The sequence below is a fragment of the Zalophus californianus genome, chromosome 4 (assembly GCF_009762305.2).
Source record: "Zalophus californianus isolate mZalCal1 chromosome 4, mZalCal1.pri.v2, whole genome shotgun sequence".
Lineage (NCBI taxonomy): Eukaryota > Metazoa > Chordata > Mammalia > Carnivora > Otariidae > Zalophus > Zalophus californianus.
In genome coordinates, this window is record NC_045598.1 from 46320201 (window position 1) to 46348090 (window position 27890).

The 27890-nt window shown below is 41.9% G+C and overlaps 1 protein-coding gene across 4 annotated transcripts in view; it reads right to left on the reverse strand.

Moving 5' to 3' along the window:
- DAB1 (DAB adaptor protein 1) overlaps window positions 1-27890 on the reverse strand; it is a 1151191-nt gene that overhangs the window by 442307 nt on the left and 680994 nt on the right. The gene's annotated exons all lie outside the window — the stretch shown is intronic.

The window sequence follows — 27890 nt, forward strand, 5'->3', positions numbered from 1 at the left end:
ATCAGGTGGGCAAAACAGAATGCCAGGACCTTCCTTCCTCAATTCAGCTTTATATGAAGAATGGATTCGATGTCTTTAAATGTTAGCCTAAGAAAACAGCAGCTACTCAAAACTCCCAGATGCTGTACGTATATTAACTTATTGCCCCCTATGAGAGAATAGTATTTTTCCCATTTTTAAATGAGGAGTTGAAGCACAGAGAAGTTAAAGAACATGCAGATAGACACACAGCTCAGGAGTGATGGATCTGAGTTCACGATCTGAACTCAGACGAAGGGGATTCCCGGGTCTAATATTTGGTGGTTCTTTATTATTAAGCTAAAGGCCTCGCGTGTAAATTAAAAGATAGCTATGTATGTAATGTAGTATTTACAAAGTCCTAAGCCAGAGACGCAAAGCTGATGGCCTAACAACAGAGTCCAGGGGGAGCTATAATCAGTTGGCTTGACATATTCAAGAAAGATGCTGGAGGATGTAAAACTTCAATAGAACCTCCAAATAAGAGTGGGGCCCAGATAAATGCAAGAGTGAGGGAGAACCATTAAATCTAAGAGAAAGGGAATATAAAACATAAAATGGGTATCTCTACCAAGCCCAAAGGTAGCATGGGCTTCATAATCTATTTAAAGAGCTATCGTCCCCTCTTGCCCCTGTGTACACAGGACCTAGTCGGGCCTGAGTACCAGTTGCACCATTTACTGATCGCGCTACCCTGGGTAGCTCCTGTGGCTGAGATGAGCCTCAGTCTTCCCATCTTTAGCACAGGGTTAATGATGGTGGATTGTATGTGAGACAACATATAGTTTATAATAATGTGCAAAGGCACTGAGGTTTTGCTATGTTTGGGCATATTTTCAAAAATATCCTATCGTAAAAATTGTGCACATATAATTCTTGAAATAATAATAAGGATTTATATCTGGGGGCTCTTAGATGTTTACTGTCATGCACTAGAGTTTAGCTGCACAGTTTTCTCTCAAGGGAGGCATAGGGAAGAAAGGCAATGCCCGAAATTTATTCTCTGAGCCAAGAGGAAAGGTGTCTAGGGTGAGTGAGCTTTTTATTCTTCGGCTCTTCCAAACTTCTGGCAGCCTGGGGGAGCAGGTTTGTTTTTAAGTTTTTATTTAAATTCCTCTGTAGTTAACATACAGTCTAATATTAGTTTCAGGTGTACAATATAGTGATTCAACACTTCCAGCATCCGCCCGAGCTCATCACAAGTGCCCTCCTTAGTCCCCACCACCTGTTTTGGCCATCCCCACCCCCCTCCCCAGGGGTAACCATCAGTTTGTTGTCTACAGTTAAGAATCTGTTTCTTGGTTTGCCTCTATTTCTCTTTTTCTCCCTATGCTCATTTGGTTTGTTTCTTCAATTCCACATGTAAGTGAGAGCATATGGTATGTATTCGTCTCTGACTGACTTATTTCACTTAGCATAATACACTCTGGCTCCATCCACGTTGTTGCAAATGGCAAGATTTCATTCTTTTTTAGGGCTGAGTAATATTTTATATATATATATATCTCACATCTTTACCATTCATCAGTTGATGGACACTTGGGCTCTTCCCATAATTTGACCATTGTAAATAATGCTGCTATAAACATCGGGGTGCATGTATCCCTTTGCATTAGTATTTTTGTATTCTTTGGGTAAGTACCCAGTCGTGCAATTGCTAGATCATAGGGTAGCTCTGTTTTTAACTTTTTGAAGAACCTCCATACCGTTTTCCAAGAATGGCTGCACCAGTTTGCATTCCCGCCAAGAGTGCAAGAGGGTTCTGCTTTCTCCACATCCTCACCAACACCTGCTGTTTCTTGTTTTTGGTTTTAGCCATTCTGACAGGTGTGAGGTGGTATCTCACTGTGGTTTTATTTCCGTGATGAGGTGATGCTGAGCATCTTTTCATGTGTCTGTTGGCCATTTGGATGTCTTCTTTGCAGAAATGTCTGTTCATGTCTTCCTGGGGCAGCCGTGTTCTAACAGCCCTTAAAAAGTAAGTATCTTAGAGACTAAATTCAAGAGGTACTCTTTGAATTTCCTGCAGCATTTAGCTTAGCACCAAGATCTAATAGGATTCTAGTCTACTCTATTGCTTCTATCTTCTTCTATTTATTCATTCATCCATGAAACATTTATTGAGAAACTATTTTGTGCCAGGCACTACATTATGTGTGTGGATACAGAAATAAATAAGACATAGCACTTGTCTGCAAAGAATGATAATTTTGAGTCAAATACAGACATATAAACAACAAATGTTTGCTACATCTATACATTGGAGAGCTTCATATGTACAACACAGGCCACACTCTAGCTGTAAAGGAAGTCTGGCATACGAGATTGGGAGAAAACTCCAGGAAGCCCAGCCATCCTGATCTTGAATTTTTCTTAGTTCCTCAATCAATGAATAAACACTAGCTTACAGTCCATGAGGACTTATTAAGAGACACTGAATACATGTCCATGATTTCCATGGACCATCCAGTTAATCCTTACAACACCGTTCTATGGGTTTTACCATTTTCCCCATTTTATTTTATTTATTTATTTTTCATTACCCCCATTTCAGAGATGAGGACACTGGGCCCTAGAGAAGTTTAGCAGCTTGTCCAAAGTTATTTGCCATGCCCTCCTTCACCTCTGAACTCCCTTTTCATGTGCTGTCCTCCCTGCCTGGAAAATGTCGCCTCCCTAATTTTCACTGCTTCTCTCTCACTCACTGCCTCCCCCCCCACCCCCCGCCCATCCCAATGCCTGGATCCCTTCTAACTCCCACCTCTCCTTCCAGTTTTAGCTTAAAAATCACTTCCTCAATAGCTGTCTTTGCTCTTCGACTATATCAACTTCTTGTAGCACAGGTACTCTGCAATCTTGTCTTATCACCATGTACTGGGATTGCTTGCAGAATTCTCCTCTCCTCCACCCCACGTAATCTCCATGAAGGCCATTCTGCCTCAGGTTTGTTTTCATTCATTAGTATCTTCTGAGAGGCCAGAAAAGGGCTTGGCACGTAGAAGGTTTCAATAAATATTTCTCAAATGAAAGCAAGGCGGAAAAAAGGTATATGAAACACTCCAAGCAGCCATCACACCCAAAAGATCTCCAAGCGCTTAATGAGAAATTCTTCCTGGGGTCTTATCACACTGGCTCCCCAGATGGGGAAAAGGACAGGCGATTGGTGAGCTGCACCAGCTATCTTAGGCAAGTTGACATTTGTTGTATGGCAGGGAATTGCTCTTAGCACAATATTTCCTGGGAGGAGCAGGTAAATATTGAGACAAGATACACATCAAGTTTTTTCTGCGAACCACTGTACAATAATCAATTCCGGAGATAACAAAGGCGTTTGTTAACAGTCCCATCTCCTTTTTCAAAGCTCAGCTCTCAGGCTGGCAACGTTACAAAGCTCAAGAAAAGAAGTGTTGTTAGCAGATGCCAACCACTTGTCAGAGGAAAAATCCAAAAGGCACTATGCAATACCTCAGCTTTTTTACATACAGATAGGCTTTCTGTCACTCCAGTTCATCAAAATTCCTGATGGAGTGGCTGCAGAAATGGAAAGTGAGGGTTTTACAAGCAGATTAAATAAGAAAAAAAAAAAAAAAAAAAACTCAGCCCGGCAGAAAAACCTACTTGCACAGTCCTCTGGTTTTCAGGTTATACTTCTTCAAACAAGAGTTTATGGCTGGCCACGTAGGTTTCCCTCCATCAGAGTACTTTGCATGCGAAATGTGTTATTATTAATATTTTTTTGGTTGCCTAGGCTAGATTTTGAAGGCAAACCTTTGTTTTATTCACCTTTGTACTTTTGCCTCCCTGGGTAGCGCATAGGAGCCGCCCAGTATATATTCCTTGAGCCAATGAATGGCTGATATGAATAAACATTCGGGGAGTGAAGCCAGTGCAGCCCCGATTTGGAAGAGCTACATAAATTATTCTTGGATGGATTTCTGTAGAATTTCTATTACACACTTTTGGAACTTGCCTATGCAAGCAGATTAATATAGTTAAAGACTCTTTTCAAAAGATAGGATTGGAATTGGGGATAGATTTTTATTTTTACTCTTTCTGCAGAGAAGATGCTTTTTGTTTTGTACTAAAACTGGTCTGATGAAGCCCAGTTGCTTCTGAATTGCACTGAGCACACCAGCAGGAGCTTAATATATGTGTGTGGGCAGAACGGATGAATGAATGAATAGATGGGTAGATCTTCCCCTTGTCTTGGCTTCCCTTAGTCAGTGTCTGAGAGAGCAGAGAAGAAACCTCAATGGAAAGACCGGGTCGTCACACATCACACTTCATACCTTTGGCAGAAGTGACTACTACTGATTCAAATAGCCAGAGGACAGAGCTTCCTTGAGTCTCAGGCTTTTATATTCCAGTTGACATCACTATACACAAAGTTCTGTTCTGGGAAGTTGATGAAACACTGTGGAGAACTTACCTAAATATTCTCTTTATCTCCAGTGAGCCAGGGGGATGTAAGACCCTGGTTAAGGACCAAGCCCAGACATTTATTCTGGGCCCCCTGACATACTGATTGCATTGCCAGCCTTCAGAGCCACTGTCAGGAGAATCCGACTGTACAGTCATCTATCCAGGAATTGTGGCTACACCAAGCCTGAAAGAATATTCCAAGCCTCCCTTATGTGTTCGAACCATTCAACTATCTTATATAGAGAACAGATTGGAGTTTGCAATTTTCGTGGGCACATTAAAGAAATAGGACTCATTTTTTCAATGTCTACTGAACTGAAGTCTTTCTTCTTCAGCTTCATCCAGTCTCCCTATTTCCTATATGCTTGATCTTTTTCCTTTTTGTTTTTGAGAATTAGGGAACTTTGAAGTTGGAAAAAAATATATACATATATGTATTTTCCAAATTATGGTTCTGCCATTAGGTGTGAGACTGTGGAAAAAGAACCTCAGTCATCTGACTCTACTTGGTCATCCATAAAGTGGAAATAATAACACTTATGCATCGGAGCTCATGGGAGGATCCTATTACTTAATGCAGTCACTACCAAACCTAAATGGTTATGCATGAGTTTTCCTCTGCCGCATAACAAATTACCACATATTTACCAGCTTAAAACAGCACCCATTTATTCTCTCCTATTTCTGCAGGTGAGAAGCTGGCAAGAGTACTTAGGTTCTCTACTTTGGCTCACAAGGCTAATGTCAGTGTGTCAAAGGTCAGATGGGCTCTTCTCTGGAGGTTCTGGAAAAATCAGCCTCCAGGCTCATTCAGGTTGTTGGCCAGGTTTAGTTCCATGTGGTTGTAGGACCGAAGTCCCCGTTTCCTTGCTGGCTGTCAGCAGGGCACTACTCTCAGTCCTTAAGGCTCTCAGCATTCCTTCTCCTATGACCCCCTCCCCCTGCTACTCAGCGACATGGCGCATTGACTTCTCACATTTGAAATCTCTTCAGCATCTTTTGTCACAAGCCAGGGAAAATGCTGCTTTTAAAGAGCTTGTGTAGTTAGATTAGACTCACCAGGTAATCCACCTTTTGCCATATAATGTGACATAACCATGGGAGTCCTAGCTTACCATATTCGTGGGTTCCACCCACACTCAGAGGGGAGGAAATTACATAAAGACAAGGGTCACTGGAAGTCATTCTTAGAAGTCTGAATATGACAGTGCATCAGAATCACCTTGGAGCTTTTTTTAAAATACTGTTTTCTTTGTTTCTACCAGAGGCCCTCTGGGTCAGAATCTTTAGAAGTGGGTCCTGAGAATTTGTATGTTTTAAAACTTCCTGTAACCAATCTATCAATATAATGTGAACACCATAGAGTTAAGGCATCCAAAGAGCCTTGTACAGTGCCTGATATATAACATGAACTCAATAGGTGTTATTTTCTGTCCCTCTTTCCTCTAACATCTTGCTACTTGAGGTGTGGTCCCATGGGCCAGCAGTATTTTCACCTCTTAGGAGCATCTCAGAAATAGAGAATCTCAGGTACCATCCCATAGACTCAGAATCCATGTTATATCAAGATCTCCAGGTCATTTGTAACAGTGCCTTAGGAAGCTCTCCTAGAATGAACGTATATCATCAACCCTAAAATACTATTCAAACTTATCCTTCCAAATGGATGTGTATATAGAAATGTTTCAATTCTGCTAGAATCAATTCAACTGAATCCTTGACCATTTTTCCACATTTATTGTGTATCGAGCACAGTGCTAGATGGTATATGAAAAAAATTATGTTATAAATTATAATCTGAATTTACTAATGCTTTCATTGTTATTGGATGCATGAATTACAGAGCAGTTCAAGGCAGCAAGTTTGATAGAATGTTCTGAGAATGACAAGAGCATTTTATTTCAGAGTAGGCAGGGAGAAGACTTGAACTGGTTCTTGAAAGATAAAGGTAGACCTAGTTTGAGTGTTACTTCATTTATTCATTCAACAAATATTTGTTGAGCTCCCACAATGCACCGGGCGCTTGGAATAGACACTGTTCCTGAACTCCTGGGGCTGTGATTCCCTGGCTCTCTCCCTTGGCCTCATGCCTTTATTGTAGCAGTCAGCACACTGTGCTGTGAATTCTCGCTCAGTGTGTCAGGTTTCTGTGAAAGATTTTGCACTTCTCAGAGACCAAGTTAAATTTTTCTTGGTATCTGCTTCAGTATGACAGTGTCTGGCATACAACAAGAGCTCAGTGAACAAGTGAATAAATGAGACAATGCAAGGAAGAAAAAAGGCATTGTATGGGGAGCATGCATGGATAAAGGTATAGAGGAAAGCATGACCATAGCATCTTTGAGAGAAAGTTCTAGCCTGGCCTGATAGAAGGGTTCATTCTGGAAGAGTTGACGGAGTAAGTTTCGATGGAGTGAGAGTATGGAAAAATTGGAATTTGAGGATGGAAAGTAGACTTTTCAGTTAAATTCACCAGATACGTATTAAGCTAATGGGCAACAGGGAGCTAGTATAGGATTCTGAAGGGAATGGAAGAGGTTTGGCATAGTGTGTGGTAGTCTGTGGTATGTTATATTTTTACAGATTTGGTGGCTCTGAACAGAAAGGATTAGTACCACAGAGATGGAGGCAGAGGGGCAATGGATGGGTGCGTGCACCCACCTGTGTGTGTTTAGTGTGTGTATTTGGGGGTTGTAAGGAGAGAGGTATCATAGCTATCCAAGAAAAAGTCATGAACAGATGCTCAACATGGAAAAATTCCCATTTCGAAAAAGCCAGAACGTTTAAAAATAGATTGATAGGCCTACTCTGTCCCAACAGAGCTCTGAGAAAAACGTCGTCAGAATGCTGATTTACGCTTCACTCACTCATGCATTCATTCTTGTATTCACTCATCAAATACGAACTCAGTGCTGGGCACTGTGCTAAGGTCTGGGATTGCAGAGGTGAAGAAAATAAGATTTCCCGTTCCTGCAGAGGGGGAAAAAAGCCCTACAAATTAAACTTACTCACTCTGTTGGAGGATTAATCGTGTTAGCAATAAGATGAAATTGCTTGAAATTGAAGATGAAAAACTCCTTCTGCAAGTTCTTTAAGCTTTCATTGAAAGTCTGATATTTTCTGGCTCAGCAATGTGGTAAAAATGGAAGGCAGACAGATGAACCTGGGGCCGAATCCTTTTCTTACTACCTACGTGAGTTATGTCTGTTTCCTCATTTGCAAATGGTCATGATTCCGGGGTTATAGGATTCTCATGAAATTTAAGGAAATGATCAATATATGCAAAGTGTCTATAAGTGCATGGCACACCTCTGGGTTTGAGAGGCTGAACCTAGAAACTAGCAACAACAAATGTAGCCACGCCAGGCTACATTGGTGGCTGGTTTCCAGTTATGTTTGATCAATAGGAGGCACAACAGATCAGAGGGGAAAAAGACAGGGGCAGTTGGGATATTTCTTCCCATTTCCTCCCTCCTGCCTCCTTCCCCCATCACTCTGGCCCTGAGAAAAGCCACATCCCTCTGAGAGGCTAGCTCCCACTATCAGCCCCAGCACCATTCTGGAGCATACCCTGACTGGTCTGCCCCTGCTTCCTCAGTGCAGTGGGCATGCTTACCCCTGCCTGGGGGCTTCACTATCCTTTTTTGGTTTCCTTAACTCTGCCTGAATCTCTGGATGTAGCCCCTTTGTGAGCTTCACCATTTGAACCATCTTGGTTGAATTATAACTCTTATCAGTACCTTGACTGGTACAAAAACATTAAATTTTATGGGTGAGGCCAAAACCTCTCAAAGTGTCTTCTATGAGTTGTTCTGTGAAAAAGAGATGTCTATGGTCAAATAAGTTTGGGAAAGCTGTATATTTGATTTCTGTCTTTGAGAGTCACAATGTATATTAACATATTAAAGGTTCAGAGAAGCCTGAAATGAAGAAATGTGTTTAATTTTATTTAACAGCATTTTCTATACTCATTTGACCATGAAACTATTATTTCATGTAACACCTATTAACTTCCCACACTTGAGGAAATGCTGAACTAGGCTAAACTAATAAGATAATTTGTCACATTTAGAGCAGTTTGAGGGTGAAAGAACAGTGGACTTGGAATTAAGATTTGCTACTTCTTGTCCTGAATCTGCCACTAACTCACCGGAGACCTTGAGCAGACACCTCACTCTAGCGGAACTCCGTCTCCACACAGGAGCTGGAGAAATGATCTGTTTTCCCTCTTGCAAATCTGACTCCAATGCACACTCATAGTATTTTCATCAACATGAGCAATCTTGGCAGTTTGGGTAGAAGTATTCAGGAATGTTTTGCTTTGTTTCTTTTGCAACTGCAGCTTTTCACCCCCAGAATTTTACTTCTTCACAGTTTTTATTTCAGCCGAGACTCCAGAATTTCAAAAGCACTTGTGTTGAACTGCACAGAAATGTTTGTAAAGCAAAATCCTGTCATCTTCAATGTTCTTTCCACGATGCCACACTCCGGTTTGCTTCTGCGGTGGTAAAGTGACAGTAGTGAAGGTATCTCCAGATCTAAGGTTTTGTGACAGGCTGCGTGAGTTACTTTTTATCTGGTTATTTGTGCATCATGGAGGGGACAGCCCCAAAGAGAGTCAGTAAACACCAGTCTTATAATGTAGAGGGTCAGAATCCTCTATTCTCAGAAGGTCTACTCCAGAAAAGTCAAGTCTGAACATGTTTAGACTCTTATGATTCCTCGAGTGAGGTAAAAATAGTCATGGCTATTACGTAGCCATTGAATATTGTCCTAAACCAGAGAAAAATCAGCAAAAAAGAGCTATGTCTATAGCCATCATAGCAACATCGCAGACATTTAATTCTGCTTGACTGATATTACTTCATACATAAAGCACAGTCCAGATATTTCTCCCAACAAGGCAAATTGTAGCGCACAGGAAGTGGAATTGAATACAGATTTCAGTTCTCAGAGTTTTAGATAAAAATGTAAATGAGGAGCAAGACAATAATTAAACAAATCATTTGCAGGAATTTTTATAGCCTACTTAAAAACCATCAGCACAATTCAAGACATAGCAAGAAATTCTGAGTCCTCAAAATAATTGATCTGCAACAAGGCAAACACTCATTTAATCACCACCCTGGAGTTGAACCAAGGGAGCAGAGAGTTGGCATCCAGTTCCCACTTTCTCACACTTTACTTTTTCCCCCAGATATTTGAGGAGAAGGTAAGGAATCACATCCTAAAGAATGATCAACAAGATGCTCTTAATATCACCTGGTATTACGATCTATCACCCAACATCAAAGCGATCTGAGACAGTAATGATTAGAATTACTTGTAAAATAAACCCACCCTTTCCCAATGGGGACAAGGAGAGGGAGGCACTCTGTGAAATGACTGTGTAATTTATAAATAAGTGCCCTAACCAAAGATGAAGTCAAAATTTCTATAATGTAGATATCAAAATGTCTGCCGCATTTCAGAATTGTTGGATCATGTTGGGAAGTAGAATTGTGATGTATATGTTTGGTTGCCTCCCAAACTGTCACATTTCTATATTACACACCACTTTGGACAGAGTCAAAACCATTTTAGATGAGTTTAATGCAAATGGAGATGTTTGTCAAGGTCATGTGTGAGAAGCATAACGATGGCGTAACAAGCATAACAAAGGTTGGGAAGGACCTAGAGTGTAGGTTGGGGGAATGGAGTCCCACGGAAGAGAAAATCTGGGATTGCAGAGAGGAAGAAAGAATGATAGCCATTGAAACCGCAGAAAGCAGGAGATTAGGGCAAATCTTGTTTCCTTTCTATAAGTGAGACAATGAAGCCCAGAGATAAATGTTGTCTAAGTCCCCTGGTGAGGAAGTAGCAGAGCCAGGATGACAAGTAAGAAGGGACTCCAAGGCTGGTCCTCCTCTCTGCACATTTTTTTGGTCCCCTAACCAGGCTCTTGGCCTGGGCAGTTTTAGGACAGATCAGCTACAGGGCCAATGGCATTTGCCATCTTAACTTCTAAGACCCATGGAGGGTCATTCCAGGGGAAGAGATGCAAGGCTGTTACCAGTTTGATTTAGTTAGGGGTATATTTTTACTTAGAAACAATATCTACTCCTCCCATTTGCTTAGCATGCTCATACCTTTATATTTATGGCACACAAAGGAATTGGATTCTGCAGCAAAAAATACACTAAAATCCTTCTCCTCGTCTTTGTGACTTTGGGTTTTCCTATATAACGCACCGAGCAGGGAGCGTTTGCTTTCTTTCTCCACACAGCCCCAAACTCTTTACCTCTGTGGAAAGTTCATCACCTTCTCTGTGTTACTTCTGGACTCTGTACATGACTTAGATTAGAAGTCATCACCCTGACTGCCTTTACAGTGGAGGAAGACGGGTAAAGAGCTTGCAGTCAGACAAACCCGGGTTGAAATCCCGATCTCCTAAAAGTGACTCTGGGCAAATCAAACGCCTTGTGCTTTGGTTTTCTTGTTTAAAAAATGGGAACAGTAGCCACCCCAAAGAGTGTGTGGTGGATGCTGTTGGTGCCCAAGCTGGGCACCACCCCACCTCCCCCCGCACCCCCACTGCCCTGAGTGTTGACTGGACCCTTCTCTGGAGAAACACCCTCCTCTTCTAGGAAGCGCCTCACCCTTGAAGATCCCCCTGCAGCCACTGACTCAAAGCAAGGCAAACTCTGTGCACCAGCTGCAGACGCTATATCCTTGCTGAGTCCTTTCCCCCTGCGCTGGCCTGCTCCTTCACCCTCCTTTCCTAAGAGACAAGACCCAGTCAATCACTTGCTTAAGAGTCCTCTTTTTAATGACTCTGATTCCTGGGAACTTAAGGCAGAATTACAAAGATTAAATGATAAATCAGTTGCATGTTGTCCAGCATGGGTGAAGGACTCCCCAAAAGTAGCGATTATCACATTACTAGGCACATATGTGGAACCTTTAGCACAATTCCTGCCATGTTGAGGTGCTCAATAGGTTACACAAAGTGAGGCTACACAAAAGCACGTCCTGTCTTCTGTGCGTCGGATCCGAATACCTTGAGTATAATATCCATGGAGGTGTCTGCACTGCTCCGGTTCTTGACCATCTCCATAAACACTTTCCACCTGTATCCTTTTCTATATATTTTCTCTTAAACACAATAGCCATAAAAATGTCTATTGTATTCCTAAAGATGAGAGGCCCACAGTAGAGAGGAAAACACCATTTCTGTTCTCAAGAAGTATAAGTGTATTCTTAGATTTGCTATCAACATAAAATAAAAGAACAATGCGTATCATTAGATTGCAGGAAGTATTTAGGGGAAAACCATTAAACTGTTTATAGGTTTTATAGTTTTATAAGTAACCACATTAATGGGATATTGATATATTTAAAGTAGCTACTTGCTTTTTCTCCTCTTGCAAACACTGGAGTAATGATAATACTGAGTATATGATCTGAGGAATTCAAAGAGCTGAACTTGTACTTTTTAAATTTATAATTCCCCAGCGAAGCAGGCAGCAGGCTATTGCAAATATGTAATGAAATTAAACAAGATCCTGACACTGGATGATTCAGACGTCATGACTCGTGGGATACTTTCTGGGTTGATTCCATTTTCACAGCCATGAAAAGTCCATTTCTGCTCATTCTACTGTCCCTCCCATCAATGTCTGTGAAATACATGAAACCTTAGTGAATCCAAAAAATAGAAAAACACAATGCACTCATCTGATGCATATGGGTTCCCTTTTTGCTTCCATTAGGAAGCATAAACTTACATTTCCCATTGTTGTTCCAGACAGCACTACAAGCTCAGGCCAGCAGTGTTAGGGGGAAGTGGTTCAGCTTCATGGTTCTGTAGTATTTCACCAGAAAGAAATATCCTATTATGAGAGATATATGTGTTCATATTTATGAAGAAATTCAACAGTTGGGCAAAAGAAGGGTACTTTTAATAAAAAAAAGGACACATTCCTATAAAATCCTACAGAAGTTTCTCCTTCAGAAACTTTAGAGCTTGAGGTAGATAAAAACACAGGAGCTCTAAGGGTGTACTTGGGAATGTCAGCCAAGAGGTATTATGACATAGAAATATCCATAAATATGTATCATAACGATGCTAGATGCTCTGAAAAAGTAGTAAGTAGGAATATGGAAGGGCTGGGGTACTAAGAGGGGAGATACTGGGTCTAGGAGAGGACAGACGGTGGCTTGTACTCAATAGGGAAGTGAAAGAGAAGTAAGGAGGATATTGACCTGGACCCCCAACCCAGGAAGCAAACTGGCATCACAAGATGGTAGAGCCTTCCTCTCTTTTCATGGAGGATGGTTAATAAATAGTAATCAGAATTCAGATTCATAAGCCTATATATTTTTTTAAGATTTATTTATTTATTTTAGTGACAGAGCATGCACATGTGTGAGCTGGGTGGGGCGGGGAGGGGGAGTGCAGCAGAGGGAGAGAGAGAGAGAGAGAGAGGGAGAGAGAGAGAGAATCCCAAGCAGACTCTCTATCAAGCACAGAGCCCGATATGGGGCTGGATCCTCCGAAATCATGACCTGAGCCTAAAAGACAAGTTGGATGCCTAACTGACTGAGCCACTCAGGCGCCCCAGATTCATAGGCCTATACTTTGGATAAAAAATCAAGGCAGAGAGAAGAATGTCAAATAAGCCTGTCAGAGGTCACACATACAAAAGTATTATTTTGGTCATCAGCCTGCAATTTCTACTTCTAGAGCACCCTGTGTTTTATGCACATTACCCGAGAGCAGCCCTATGAGATGAGAAAACTGAAGGTCCCAGAATCTACTTGAAGTCCTCAGGTGTTACAAGTCCTTAGTGGTGGAGCCCGGCCTTGAGCGCAGGACCAAGCAGCTCCTAAGTTCTGGCCCTTCACTGCAAGGTGATACTGGCCAATGCCATATTATAATCACCTATTTCTTTGCTCAACTCCATCATAGATTGTTAGCACCTTTCGGGGAGGAACTGCATGTCATTATCCATATATTCCAAGACAAACCACATGGCTTGACTCAAAAATATTTGTTGGATGAATGAATGAATGAATGAATGAATGAATGAACCAGAGAAAATGGCACCTAGGAGAAATCTGATTCTTAGGCATGCCTATAAACAGCATGGTCATGAATGGAAAATAATAATAATAAAAAAACCCAAACTGTGTGTTTTATATTATGTGTAACATTTCCTGTAGTGCCTTCATCTATCTATAAAATTTCTCATAGCTCTGTGAAGATTTCCCTAGCCTTCATTCAAAGCAATCACTCCTTCTAAACTTTGTTAATAGGTGTACTATAACAGGAAGAGGCCAGAAAGAACAGTAGGCCTAGCTTCCTCTTAGATAAGTATCAGTTTCTTCATCTGTGAAATGGTGATAATTCCTCACATTGGCACTTATTATTTAATATTTATCAAGTGATTTCTATATGACACACATGTATGTACATGGTCCTAAAGCACAAGAAAGAAATTGGACACAGTTCATGTTCTCATGGATTTTCTTAGTGTGTGTGTTGGGGGGGGCAGACATGTAAACAAATAAATACAGCATAGTGTAGAAAATGCCACCCTGAAGACTCTAACCATGTGCCAGGGAGGCGGAGAAGGAAATGGCTGGGCTCAGCCCAGGGGTGTTCAGAAGAAGCTCTTCAGTGTACTGGCTAAGAGCAAGGACTCTGGATCCAAAGGCTTGGGTTCAAACCCTACCTTGACCATGCATGCTTTGCCTCTGTGACCTTGGGCAATTTACTTAATGCATATGCCACTTCCCACGTCCTTGTCTATAAAATGGGAATATTATTAGTTCTAACTTTGTAAGTTTGTTCTGAGCATAAAAATGGCATATAACATCTAAAGTATTGAGCTCTGTGCCCAACACATAGTAAATGCCTGATGAAGGCTTCACAGAAGAAGCAGCGTCTTGGGCAGTAAGTTGGAATTTGCTGGAGAGAGAGAGTGATACTGCATGGAAAGGCCTTCCAGGTAGAACAAACTGCATGCCAAATGGTTGAGCGGTGTGAGCTTTTCAGTATTTTGATTTTATGATCTGCTGTAAAAAATACACTTTACATTACAAATTGGTACACACACACACACACACACACACACACACCCACCCATCACTAAAACCAAAGTTTACCAAAACAATACTTACGGTGTGTAATGTACTTTGATTCATTCCATTCCGTCCTAATTTTTTTAAATGGTAATTGAAGTCCGTTAAATTGATTTTGTGACCTCTTAGTGGGTTAAGACCCACAGGTTGGAAAATGCTTTAGAATAGGCTAAGTATTGCAGTTTTACAAAGCAGAAGTGCTGGGAACAAAATCTGATTATGCTACACCTTGTGCTTGGTCCTGGGCATTAATATAAACGAGAGTGTTTAGGGAGGAGGCTGAAAAGAAAGTCAGGGTCCTTATCCTGGACACCTGCATTAACCATGTTACAGAGGCCCAGCTTGATCCTCAGGTGCAGAGGAACTGCTGGGGAATTGTGCCCTGCTAGGTGTGGAGGGTCTGTGTGATCCCTCTGGGGGTAGTGTGCAGGATGGCTCTGCAGAGGCAGGACTGGAGTGACATCACCAGGTTATGCTTTGATGAAAGCTCTGAGTAACCGCTAGATTCTATGATGATACACTTACAGTACATTCCGCACCTCATCCTAAAATTCAACGCCGGCCCCAGGATGTCGGACTCTCTATCCTACTGATAGTTGTACAAAGATGTGGCTGAAGCTAGAGAAGGTGGAGGGTCACAGGGCTGCTTTAGCAGATTTACTTTCCAAGAGTAAGTGCATTCAGGAGGTACTCTATTGGAGAAGCTAGTCATGATGCATTCTCTTTTCAGCAAGTGATTTGAAAATATTAGGCACCCAATCCGAACTCAAACCCATGGGAAATGATTTTTCATAAATAGAAATATAATGCATTTTCTGAAATAGTATGAAATTTGCATGGCTATCACGGGCTACATTTTAAAAATTCTTTTGTTGGTATTTGGTGTCAGAGATGATTTGCAAGCAGAGTTTTTGGCAAATTAAGACTTAATGGTTAGAGAAACTAACATTTAATGAGTGCTCACAGCATGTGAGTGCTTTTATACATGTTATGATAGAAACTCTCATAAGCAACCTTGATTTAAACAAATTCTTAGATTAATGGGGTTCTCATTCTTTCGATGAATCTATTGACTAGTATCTATAACTTTAAAGAACATGAGTGGCTAGTAGACTTTTCTTTAGAAAACTTGTATATTTCTGTTCCCATGAGCAGAACTATATGCTCACCATATATTTATTTATTCAAATTGTACTTGTTAATTTTATCCTGCACTCTACTAAGTAACATGCACATGGATGCAATATATTCACAAGAAAGAAAGATTTCTTTTTATGAAATCTAAGTTGAATGCTTTGGAAAGACTTGATAAAATAGGGCGCCTGGGTGGCTCAGTTGGTTAAGCGACTGCCTTCGGCTCAGGTCATGATCCCGGAGTCCCACGATCGAGTCCCACATCAGGCTCCCTGCTCAGTGGGGAGCCTGCTTCTCCCTCTGACTCTCTCCCCTCTCATGATGTTTCTCTCTTGCTCGCTCTCTAATAAATAAATAAAATCTTAAAAAAAAAAGACTTGATAAAATAAATGAACTACATAATAAAACATTGAATTAAGTTAGAATAGGATAACTATAAAGGACAGAAGAAAGTGGTTAAAAAATTTTTAAGTGCTTTTACACATTCATCTTACTTTAAAGAAACTGACACTGAAAATCATTTTTAAAAAAACACTTTATGTGTATGTTTAATGCCAAGGTTCTGGCCAGTGGGCCTTATTCTCCCAGAAGAGACTGTGGCTCGACATCAGAAGGTTGCTAAATAAAAGAATTGTTGTATTTAATTCGAAATAAGCTATTTAACGTCTGTATAGATTGTTTTTATTACTCCCTGCTATTCCAGTTATCTAAGGCAGCATAGCAAAACACTCAAAAGTTAGTGGCTTAAAGTAGCAATAATATTTATTTTGCTCATGAGGGGCACCTGGGTGGCTCAGTCGTTAAGCGTCTGCCTTCAGCAGAGGTCATGATCCCAGGGTCCTGGGATCGAGCCCCACATCAAGCCCCAATCCCTGCTCCACGGGAAGCCTGCTTCTCCCTCTCCCACTCCCCCTGCTTGTGTTCCTGCTCTCACTATCTCTCTCTCTGTCAAATAAATAAATAAAATCTTTTAAAAAATGTATTTATTTTGCTCATGAATCTGCATTTTGGGCAGTGCTGGGTGGGGCAGCTGCACTCCCTGACAGCTGGGGCAGCTCAAAGGTCAAGGGCTGGATCAAGGGCCGGTGAATTCACCTATCTGGCAAGTGATGCTGGGAAGACTCGGACAGCAACAGGCTGGCAAAACAGAGACTCTTGGGGCATCTCTTCCTATCTCTATGTGGCTGTTCCACTTGGTCTCTCCAACATGGTGGCTTTAGGGGAGCCAGACTTTTTACAAATTAGTTTTGAGCTCCCAAGATGCATGTTTCAAGAGAGTGATCCAGGTGGGAGCTGTATTGCTTTTTATGATCCAACCTCCTGAGTCACACAGTGTCCTTTCCATTATAACCTACTGATCAGGGCATTTACAAATGTGCACCCAGATTCGAGAAGAAGGAATATGGGCCCTGCCTCCGATGGGAAAACGTCAATGTTACACTACCAGAAGATCATATGGGGTGGGACACATATTGGCCAGCTTTGGAAAATACTATCTTCTTTACCTGCTTTAACTTACTATTATTTTTTTTCAAATAACTAACGATTCCGCTGCCATTGGATAAAAAGAATTTCATTGTAATTAATGTAATTCTTTTTTTTAAAGATTTTATTTATTTATTTGATAGAGAGCGAGAGAGCACAAGCAGGGGGAGCAGTAGAGGGAGAGGGAGAAGCAGGGAGCCTGATGCGGGGCTCGATCCCAGGACCCCGGGATCATGACCTGAGCCGAAGGCAGACGCTCAACCATCTGAGCCACCCAGGCGCCCCAATTAATGTAATTCTTACAACCACATGCCTACTGGATAGGCATCATAATAGCCATTCTGGGACCTGGAAGCTGAGGCTCAGGGTAGCTAAGTGATTAAAGCCTGCCTTCTTTCCATTAAAACTTGTTGCCTTTCTTCTTCTGATAGGGATTTGGGACTCATGTTTTCTATTTATGTCCATCCTAAGACCTAAAAACCAGTACATCCCATTGGAACATCGAGACCCGGTGATGGACAACATGAGGTGGGAGTTATTTTAGTTTCATTACATGCAATAGTCCAGCTATCACCAAGGTTAGTGGCTCCCAAACTTCGTTGCACATTAGCTTTCTTAAAAAAAATCCTGATACCCAGGTTGGATCCCATACCAATTAAACCACAGCGCCTTGAGGTGGAAGCCAGGCAGCAGTAATTTTTAAAGAATCCCAGATGAACCCACCATGAAGCAAAGCAAAGCTATGACCGCTCTCCTTCCCAAATGAATCCTCCCGTTCAGGTTTCTCCTAGGTCTTGCTTCTCTGTCTCTGTCTCTATCTCTGTCTCTCTCTCATTCCTGCTATTGTCCTTGACACCTCTAATTCTTCTCCAAACTGCTTAGCCCAGGGATTTGCTCTGAGTCTTGGTTTTCTCATCCACAATCTAGGGATGCTGCTCCTGAAGGTGATGATGATGATAATCTTACACAGCCATGTTATCATAAGGATTAAAAGAGATAATGTAGGAGGTAACCAATAAGCTTGTTAAAATATTTGTTGAATGAATGAAAGAATCTGAATCATTTCATAGATTTCTTTTACGACCAAAGAAATTAAGTCAACATGAATCTGGTTTCAGGTATTAAACTCAGATTAAATATTCATTTTTAGGACACATTTGTTTTAAATTTAACACATGGGTTCATGAATAACACTATAAAGAACCCATTCCTTAAAATATTCATATAAATATCTATGCACAAGGGGAAAATAATTGGGGAATTTTATCTCCTCTGACAAAGGGGAAAAAAGGCCATTTAAAAATATTACTCTCTCCCCCTTAGACAGAGAGGGGAGGTGAGCCACAAGAAATCCAAGTTCACATGAAAGAGCTATGATAAAAAATGCAGGTGGTGTGAAACATTTATAAGGGCCGAGTGTTAGGCGGTATGTAGGCTTGAATTTGAAATGACATTTTGGCATAAAACAGATCTCCCACAGGCAGATTTGAAACTTCCAGAGAAGTCTTAAAATGACATCTTTCAAAATGAACAATCATCAAATATGCCCAAGTCATTACCTCAAAGTACTTTGCTAATGAGACAGGCTGAAGAAATGGCTAAAAATAATTGACCCCAGTTGTACAGCTGAAAGTTGTAAAAAAAAAGAAAAGAAATCCAAAAAAATAAAAAAATAAAATAAAGCTATTGCAGGGTACGAACCTAGAATTAGGCACTGGCAACTGTTTAGCATACTAAATACAAACATTAGGACATGTCTCACTCAGCACAGAACAATTGCCAATAGCTTTTTATGCACACATTTAAAATTGCTCCACAAATTACTTGGTGTCATATTTTCTCCTCTACTTTTATTCCACTTGTACAGTGCTAGTTTAAAAAGAGATATTCACACCAGTATCTAATGAGGGGTTTGCCCCATTCCTTCATTAGATCCTTGCAATATGCTGTAAATTAGGCAAGGTAGGTTTTATTGTTCCCATTTTGTAGATAAAGACATTGAGGTCCAAAGAAGTTAATAACTTGCTCATGTTTACATAGTCTTTTAAAGACACTGCAACGTCTTAGTTAAATGCAAACCACAGTGCACAGTGGGTACTCATCTAAGAGTTTTTCAGGAAGGAAATGAAAATAGGAAGAAAAAAATTATGTCTGTTAAGCATGTATTATGTGAAATATTGGACAAAATGTGGAGAATTGCATAAAAAGTTGATATAAATTGGGTGCACCTTATAATCTCCACTTTAAAATATGCATAGGAAGAAGATGGGGATAAAACATACCAAAATGTCTACTTCTTTTTTTTATACCTTTATTTCCTAATTTTCTGTCATAAACATGTATTATTCTTAGAAATGGAAAGAATAATTAATTCATTATTTCAACTTTCTATCGATTATCCGCTATATACCAGGCATTGTTCTAGACACTGTGTTTTGGCCATGGAGAAGATGGAGGAAATCCCAGCCTTTAAGAAGCATATATTCTAGAAGTAAAATGGGAAAATCAATCAAAAATATTTCACATGGTGATAGGTGCTATGGTGACCTTAAGAATAAGATGGCCCAACTTTTGCATCAACATGGATGGGACTGGAGGAGATTATGCTAAGTGAAATAAGTCAAGCAGAGAAAGTCAATTATCATATGGTATCACTTATTTGTGGAACATAAAGAACAGAATGGAGGACATTAGGAGAAGGAAGGGAAAAATGAAGGGGGGAAATCGGAGAGAGAGATGAACCATGAGAGACTATGGACTCTGAGAAACAAACTGAGGGTTCTAGAGGGGAGGGGGGTGCGGGGATGGGTTAGCCTGGTGATGGGTATTAAGGAGGGCACGTACTGCATGGAGCCCTGGGTGTTATACGAAAACAATGGATCGTGGATCACTACATCAAAAACTAATGATGTACTGTATGGTGACTAACATAACATAATAAAATTAAACAAAAAGAATAAGATGGCATAAAGGCACAAGGTGGCAGGAGGGGTGCGGTGGGCCAATCTGAGCGTAAACCAGAAGGGCATGGAGGAGCACACTATTGCAAGACCTCAGGAAGAAATGTTTCTGGGCAGGAAACGCTAGGATAAAAGCCTGAAGTAGGAATAAGCTTCAAGTGTTGGAAGAACAGCCTAAAGGTCAGTGACACGGAGCAGAGGAGGAGAAAAGGTGTGCAGGGGAAATCAATAATCTGGGGCCGGATCCTGCTGGGACGTGGGAGTTGTGTCAGTGGTCCGGACCTTATTTAAGTGTAGTGAGTACCATCGGAGTCTTCTGAATATGTTTTCTGGGGCAGGGAATCATGAATGATCTGATCTGCATGTTGTAAATATCCCTCTGGCTGCCATGGAGGAAACAGCTTATAGGGAGCAGGAGAGGAATCAAGGAGGCCAGCAGCAGCTGATGGCAATTGTCCAAATTGTCCAGTCCAAACAAGACAAGACAATGGCTGGCTTAGCGTCGGACGCCTAGAGATGGTGAGAAATAGTTTGAGTCAAGACTGTTTCGTTTGGCTTGAGTTCAAATGCGGCTGCCATTTGCTAGCATGGGGAGACCAGGGAAAGAGGATGCTTGGGAGAGCGTTGAAGAGTTCTATTTAGGACACTTTAAACTACCTCGTGGAGACATGGAGGAGGCAGTCTGGGGCCCAGGGGGGAGGTCAAAGTGGGAGACATCTATTTGGGAGTCATGGTTCTACACATGGCATTTCAAGCCAAGTGGCCGACTAAGAGTAGCAAGGGAGAGAGCCGCTAGAGAAGAGGGTTCAGAACTGAGCCCCAAACTTCCCCAGCATTTAAAGAGCTGGAAAAGGAAGAGCCAACAGCCAGCAGAGGAGACGGCACACGGACAGGCATGACACAGGAGGGAGCAGGAAACTGAGAGTTTATTCCAAGTTTTCTTGGAGGATGAGAGAGAAAGAGAGAATTGGCTGTCGGGGTTAGTGCCCCGTATGTAAATGTCTGTGTGATGCTAGGAAACAAACGGTCTCAAACACTTCTCTGACATTTTCTGGACAATCACAGGAGTGTAAGAAAGGGGGCATTGATTGCTGAGGCTGAGAGACTGAACTTGGTTATAAAGTCCTGACACAGCCTCTTACAACTTCTGTCAACTTGGACACATCCAAGACCGCAGGAAACTTGGTCTTCTCGTCTGTAAAACAGCGATAACAGCAGCTAATCTCGAAACCTGCAGGCTCAGCAGAGCACCCCCGCCCTGGGCTCCTCTCAGCCCTGGGACTCTTGTCCCCACCCGCACTGGACTGAAACGGGCTCCTTCCAGGTCTGACTCGACTCCTAGGTGACCAGTTCTCTGAAGGCAAGAACACCGTCTCTTAGATGCTGGCTCCCAGATGTGCAGGGCAAGGGCTGATGCATGGGATGGAGGGGTGAAGGTCTTGCACCTTGCAGTCACACCTAGGGAGGGTGGGACCTCTACATTTTTACTGGCAGTGTGAGACTGATGTATTACTTGCTCTCTCTGATCCTCAAGTTTCCTGATGGTTAAGTGGGAATTGACACCAGTGTCAGAATGTTCCTGGGATGAATGAAGAAGATCCTCTCTGGAAAGTGCTCTGCAGAATGCTTGGCATTGGCTAGTAGGGAATACATTATTGCTATTAGTGTGGTGCAATTGTCTCGAACGCACTGTCCCTTTCCCCGCCCTGCTCTGAGCCTTGGGAGGAGGCTATGATGAGAACCACAGAGTCAAGTAAACCTGAATTCAGACCTTCGCATCTCTGCGTATCTGCTGACTTCCATAAAACACGTAAGACTGTCAACAGCAGTGTAAGCCCTAGTTTCCCCCTCTGTACAAAGGGGATAGTGACACCAGACCCAATGGGCTATTGGTGGGAGAGCTGTAAAAGTGGGTTTAAGCACTCACACTGGTGTACTGTGTGTGCACTCAGCAAATCCTCACCACTGTCATCATCACTGTGGTGTGCCAGGAAGCCCTCTGTAAGCTGTTAAGGGCCATACATCCACAAGAGATGTTTCCATTGTTATTCACAGGAAGGTTTGTTGCTGCTGGGATCTAAGGCTGCCCTTCACTGAAGCCGGCTGCATTTCTCCTTTCATTCCTTTACAGGAGCTGTGATCATTGTCCCTCTAAGATTTGGCCCTTGATCACCCCCTCCAGGAAGCCTTCCCTAATTAATTGCACTTTGTCCACTCTTTTACTCTCCAAACACTTGACCTTTAGGAGTAAATTCAGATTTACAAAACAGATGAATTAGGGTTAATTAGTTGTAGCACCAGAGGATTCCTCAGGATAGTTTTAAATTAGGCAATCCCAAAGCACAGGCGAACCACAAGCAATTTACAAACATTTGATTAACATTTAGGGGTGCTGGGATGTTGTTATTGCCCAAACTGAGGTCCAGATTTGGTCTGGGCTATTTAGTGCATGTATGCTAAACGTTGCTTTGCTAGTCTTCAGAGTTGGCTTCGCCTATTCTAAGATTTAGTGTTCCAATTCCCAATGGAGGGATGCTGACTTGAATTTCCTTTACCTTCAGGAAGGAAATACCCCAAAGGGCTGTCATAGGTGGGACTCAGGGGCAAGTAGACTGCCACCCTGATTTTTGACCAGCAAAATCATTCATACCTGTTGTAACTGTCTTAAGTGCCTCATTGTGATGGAAAGTGTGAAATTTCTGGAATGGTAATAAACTGCATACCAAAAGTGGGGGCCTGAGGGGAATTTACTCACAGAGGTAAGGGATTGGGGAACTAAAGACCAAGGTAATAGTTTCAGATTTTTTTTCTTAATTTATTTCGTTGTTACTTTTTTTCTTAATTTATTTCGTTGTTACTCTCCTGATCAATTATGATAAAACCGTTAACGGTGAGCCAGTGGGCCCACTTCAGATATAACAATGAAGGAGGATGCAGACAAGTTCCCACTGCTCCGGAGGCTTGGAAGAGGAAGAGCTCGGCGGACAGAGAAGGTATCCTTTCCTGCCACAGTATGGAAGAGAAGATGTAGGCTAGGCTGAGTGTCAGGCACTTCTGAGAAGGAAGGAGAAAGAATGCCTCTGTACTCCAGGGCTCCACGCATGTCAGGGACAGGTCCTGAGGAGCGGTGCAGAGGGCTGAACAGCCAGAAGGCTCCAAGAACTCAAACCCAGATTCCATCAGGAGGCGCAAAGAGGAGCATATGGGACTGCAGCCCAGCACCCCAACAGGCTCAAGTCCAGACACTTCAGGGGTGCTGAGGAGGGCCCAGACTGGAGGTGGAAAGACCCAAGGTGGAGTGCAGATGCCAGTTCCTCGTCAATTCTCCCTGGCTGGGGGTACCCCGCAAGGTTCAATGTGAACCCTCATTACCAGTCTCCATCTTCAGCTGTGGGCTGCCAGCAGGGCCATGGCAAGCGCTCCAGACACGCTCACAGCTTCTGGTCCTGGCTCTGCAGGACTCCCATCTCGCTCCAGACCTTGCTTCTTTCTGCCTCGGGAGGAACATCTGCTCTAGTTCTGGCACTTGACTTTTATATTTGGTGTCTCTGGTTCTCAACCCCTGGTTATTCACCAAAGCAGTCAGGTTTGGCTGTGTTCTCTCCCATCCATCCCATGCAAACAATGGTAACAGTCTGCTATGAATAGTCTCCTTCCACTTCATCTATCCTCATTTAAACTTTTATATATGTATATATATATTTTATATAAACACATTTTTTTTTTTTTACAAAATAAGAGATGACAACATATTCCTTGCTCTGCAATTTGGGTTTTTTTTTGCCATTTTAATAGTCTATCATGAACATTTCTCTAGATTAGTATACGTCTAGAATCAATACATCCTTTTAACAGCTGAATAATATTCCATTATATAAATTGCCATAATATACTTAGCCACTGCTATATTGAAGAACATTGAGGCTGTGTCATTTTTTTACCACTATAAATAATATTGTAATAAGCATCCTTATACACGTGTACTCACAAACCACATCTTTTATTTCTATGTAGATTTCAAGCTATTCTAATGGTCAGTGGGTGCCTGAGTGTAAGTAGGCTGACTCAATGGAATTGCTGTAACTGGTATGCACATTTGAAAATTTGATAGGTGCTGCCCTGCCAGATGTTATAAGAGAGTAAAATTTATAGCTCGACTCTCTTGCTACTCACTAGCTATTGATTTGGGGCAAATTATTTAGGCTTCCAAACTTCAATTTCCTCATTTACAAAATGGAAATAGTACATTTTTTGAAACATCAAGGTAATAAATACATGCCACCTGGCACAAACTAGAAACTCACTCAGTTACAACCCTTCTATTATTTTTTTTTTTACTGTTGTTAAAAGGCACATCTTTAACTTAGAGTTAGCAGAAAAACGAAACCACAGGCCCATGGCTGGGAGACTCACAGGCTAGTCTTGGCTCTCCAGCTATCTGGTGTCAGCCTGGGCAAACTGTCTGAATCTTCTAGGTCTCCAAATTATCAATTTTTAAAAGTGGGGGGTCAGAGTAAAGTTGCCGCTAGGCTCTTCTGTAGTTCCATGAGTGCTGCAATTGGTTATTTCATTTCCAGGGCATTACTAGGAAAGGGCTATTGGCCTTTCAGATCTATACAGATTATTTGTGCATAGGCAGATACAAAGTTGCAAAACAGAAACAAACAAACATTCCAACCTGGCCTTTAAGTACATGGTGAAGCACACAGGTGGCTTCTGAAGAAAGCACGTCCCTCTCTCAGATCTCAGGTGTGTTCAGATCTCAGATGCTGCACGGTAGCTACTAGGTTGTTAGACTTTGTTATTGCAAAGAGGGACATTAAACCGTATCTGGAGCAACTGGGTTAGAAAATAGGTTGGTTGGTCTCTAAAGCACTTTTCAAAAGAGCTGGTCGTAATTCCCCAATCCTCCAGGCGGGCTCCACCTTCCCCCAGCAGGCTCCCAAGGTCTCCATTGCCCATGACCCCACAGTTTGGTCTATGGTCCCATTATGTGTGTGTCTGAACTCCTTAATCAGCCTTATGTCTTGACTGCTATGGTCTGGGAGTGGTGGCCCAGGGCCTTTCTTTTGCCTTGCAGAGGACCAAGAAACTTTTGCTGAGTGGGAACAGAATTGTGCGATTGTTTTCTTTATATAGTTAAACTAATTAAATACTCTATTTTAAGATACAAGCCTTCTTCCTTACTCAGACTAGAAAAAAAATTTTTTTTTGTAAATGCAACTAAATTGAAACTATGACTCATAGACCATTAGCGTGGGAGAAATTTTAGGGAGTATCTCTCTCAAAGCCTTCATTTATTAATTTACCCCTTTACTCAACCAATGTCGGTGTGTTCCAGGAGAGGAAACTGAGGTCCAAGTAAGTGACAATTTCAGGAATGTACAGTCGCTAGTGAAAGAGCTGAGGCCAGGACTTGGGCTTTCTGGCCCCTGATTTAGTGCTCACTCTGTCTGCCATGTTGCAGTAATAATCATCACTCGAGGGACCATAATTCCAAGTCCTACAGTTTTCCGTGATAACATCTGCAATATGTAGAAAGGCTGGAGCTTCTTGCTTGAACTTTTCAGTTCCCTAGGATTTTTATGAAATAAAAAAATCACACCCCATAAGTTTCCCTGTGATTGTTTTTTCCGAAACAGTCATGTTAGTCAGTAGAAAATTTGTTTTGGTTTCATCTTATAAACTAGAGACTCCACTAATAATACCTGGAGAATCCATGAGGTTTCTAATAGAAAATATAGTTCCTTTAACAAAAAGTCAAGATCCATAGCTACTGTTATTTGAATGGTGTCTAAACGATAAGTTATGGAGTTTCAGACCAAGGCAAGGGCTTTAAACTGTGCACTTCTCCCACCTCCTATATTAGAAGTCTGATACCATATCCAAGGTGGAGAGTTGATATCATTGGAACTTGCAGAATTTGGGAGAAATGGTTGTAATCGATTCTTATTTAGTGTGTGCTGAATATAACATACAGGTAGGAGTTATTCAGATAAGAAGGGCACCAAGTCCACATACTCACTGTCATATCTTGAAGTGTCTAGCCACCTCCAGGGAAGGTTTCTCCTGCCACAAGAAAAGAGGCACAGGCTTTGGAGCCAGATGGATCCGGGTTCAAATTCTGACTCTATCACTTCACATCTGTGAGTTAGGAACTCATCTATCCTCACTGAAACTCACTTACCCCTTGGGTAAAATAGAAATAACGATACCTTTCCCATAGGATTGTTGGAAGATAGCAAAGGGAAAAAAATGTAAATGCACCTGGTACAACGGTAGGCACATAGCAAGTGAAGCCACAGTCAAGCAAATGTGGATGAAATGAACTCAACACATAACAAGAGCAGAGCTGAGAAAGCTACCAAAGGGGATCCATACTGGAACCAATGGTTCACCAAGATGAGAAATACTGTCTCTGTAAGGTCCTACATGGGCAATGCCACACTCGTTCACCAGTAGAAAGAGAAGAAAGAGTGGCGTCTTGCAAGAGCAGAGAAATAATTTCCCATGAAGTAACACATGAGATGCCTCCTGGCAAGAGAGGAACAAGACATCTTTGCAGCCCAGATTGACATGGGTCAAAGAAGATTTTCCAGAGTAGGCGAGTCATGAACTGGAGCTTGAGGGTGAAATGAGATCCCGGTAGGCAGAAAGAAGAGCATCAGGGACACCAAAAGCTCAGAGGCTGGAACATAACTCATAGATTCTGCACCTGGAGCTGAGAAAGAGTACCGGAAAAGAGGAAAAGGAAGAGGAGAAACTGCAAAGTGTATTTATCCCAATTTGAGGAAGACCTTGGTTGTCAAAATAAGGGATCTGTGTTTTCTCCAGGTGCCAAAGAAAAGCCACGTGCATGATCTGCTGTAAAGTAGTCCTTTAAGAAGAATAATCTCAAGATTGAGCAGGAGCAAAGATGAGGCTGAAGGCAGTGGGAGGCTACGGATTAATGCAGAGCAGACTGAAGCTGGGCTCATGGGGCTTGGGATTTGTGGTCCAGCATTACTGCCCGATAGTTGTGAAATCACAGGTGATGTACACCAGCTTCTCTAGGCTGCAGTATCCTTTTTTACAAAATGAGAATACCAGAATTTTATGTGATGTTCAAATACACAGATAAATTACTAGGCAGGGATTTACTTTGTAAACTCTCCAGTAGGACTGTTCCATAGAACATTCTGTGATGATGGAAATGGTTTCTGTTGTACTGTCCATATTAGTAGTCACTAAAAATACTTGAAATGTCACTAGGCATACTTGAAATGGGGCTGAATTATTACTTTTAATAAGTTAGATAGTAGTGGGAGGAGAATGGACTTTTGAAATAGAAAGACCCAAACATGTCTTTAACCCAATGGGCAAGTCACTTTAACTCTCTGGGAGGAAGAACAACAGTGGATTGTCACAGTGGGTAAACGTCCTTGAACTGTGGACTCTAGCCACCAAGGACTTCCTGCAGCTCCTTGACCACACTATGCTTTCTTGAGCCTCTATGGTTTTCTGCACTCACAGCTCTCTCTGCATGGAATGAGCATCCTGCTTTGTCCCTCAACTTTGCGGGGAGAAAGGAGAATTTCTTTCAGACTTAATTCAGGCATCTGCCACACACCCTTCACAGAGTCCTTCCTAGCCTCCATGTTGATTCTTCAGCTGTGTTATGAACTCTCCTCTATGTCCTCAGGCTGCCCTGTGATTCCCACTGTCACTGTGCATGTCACACTGCAGCCTGTCTCCCACAGGAGGCTG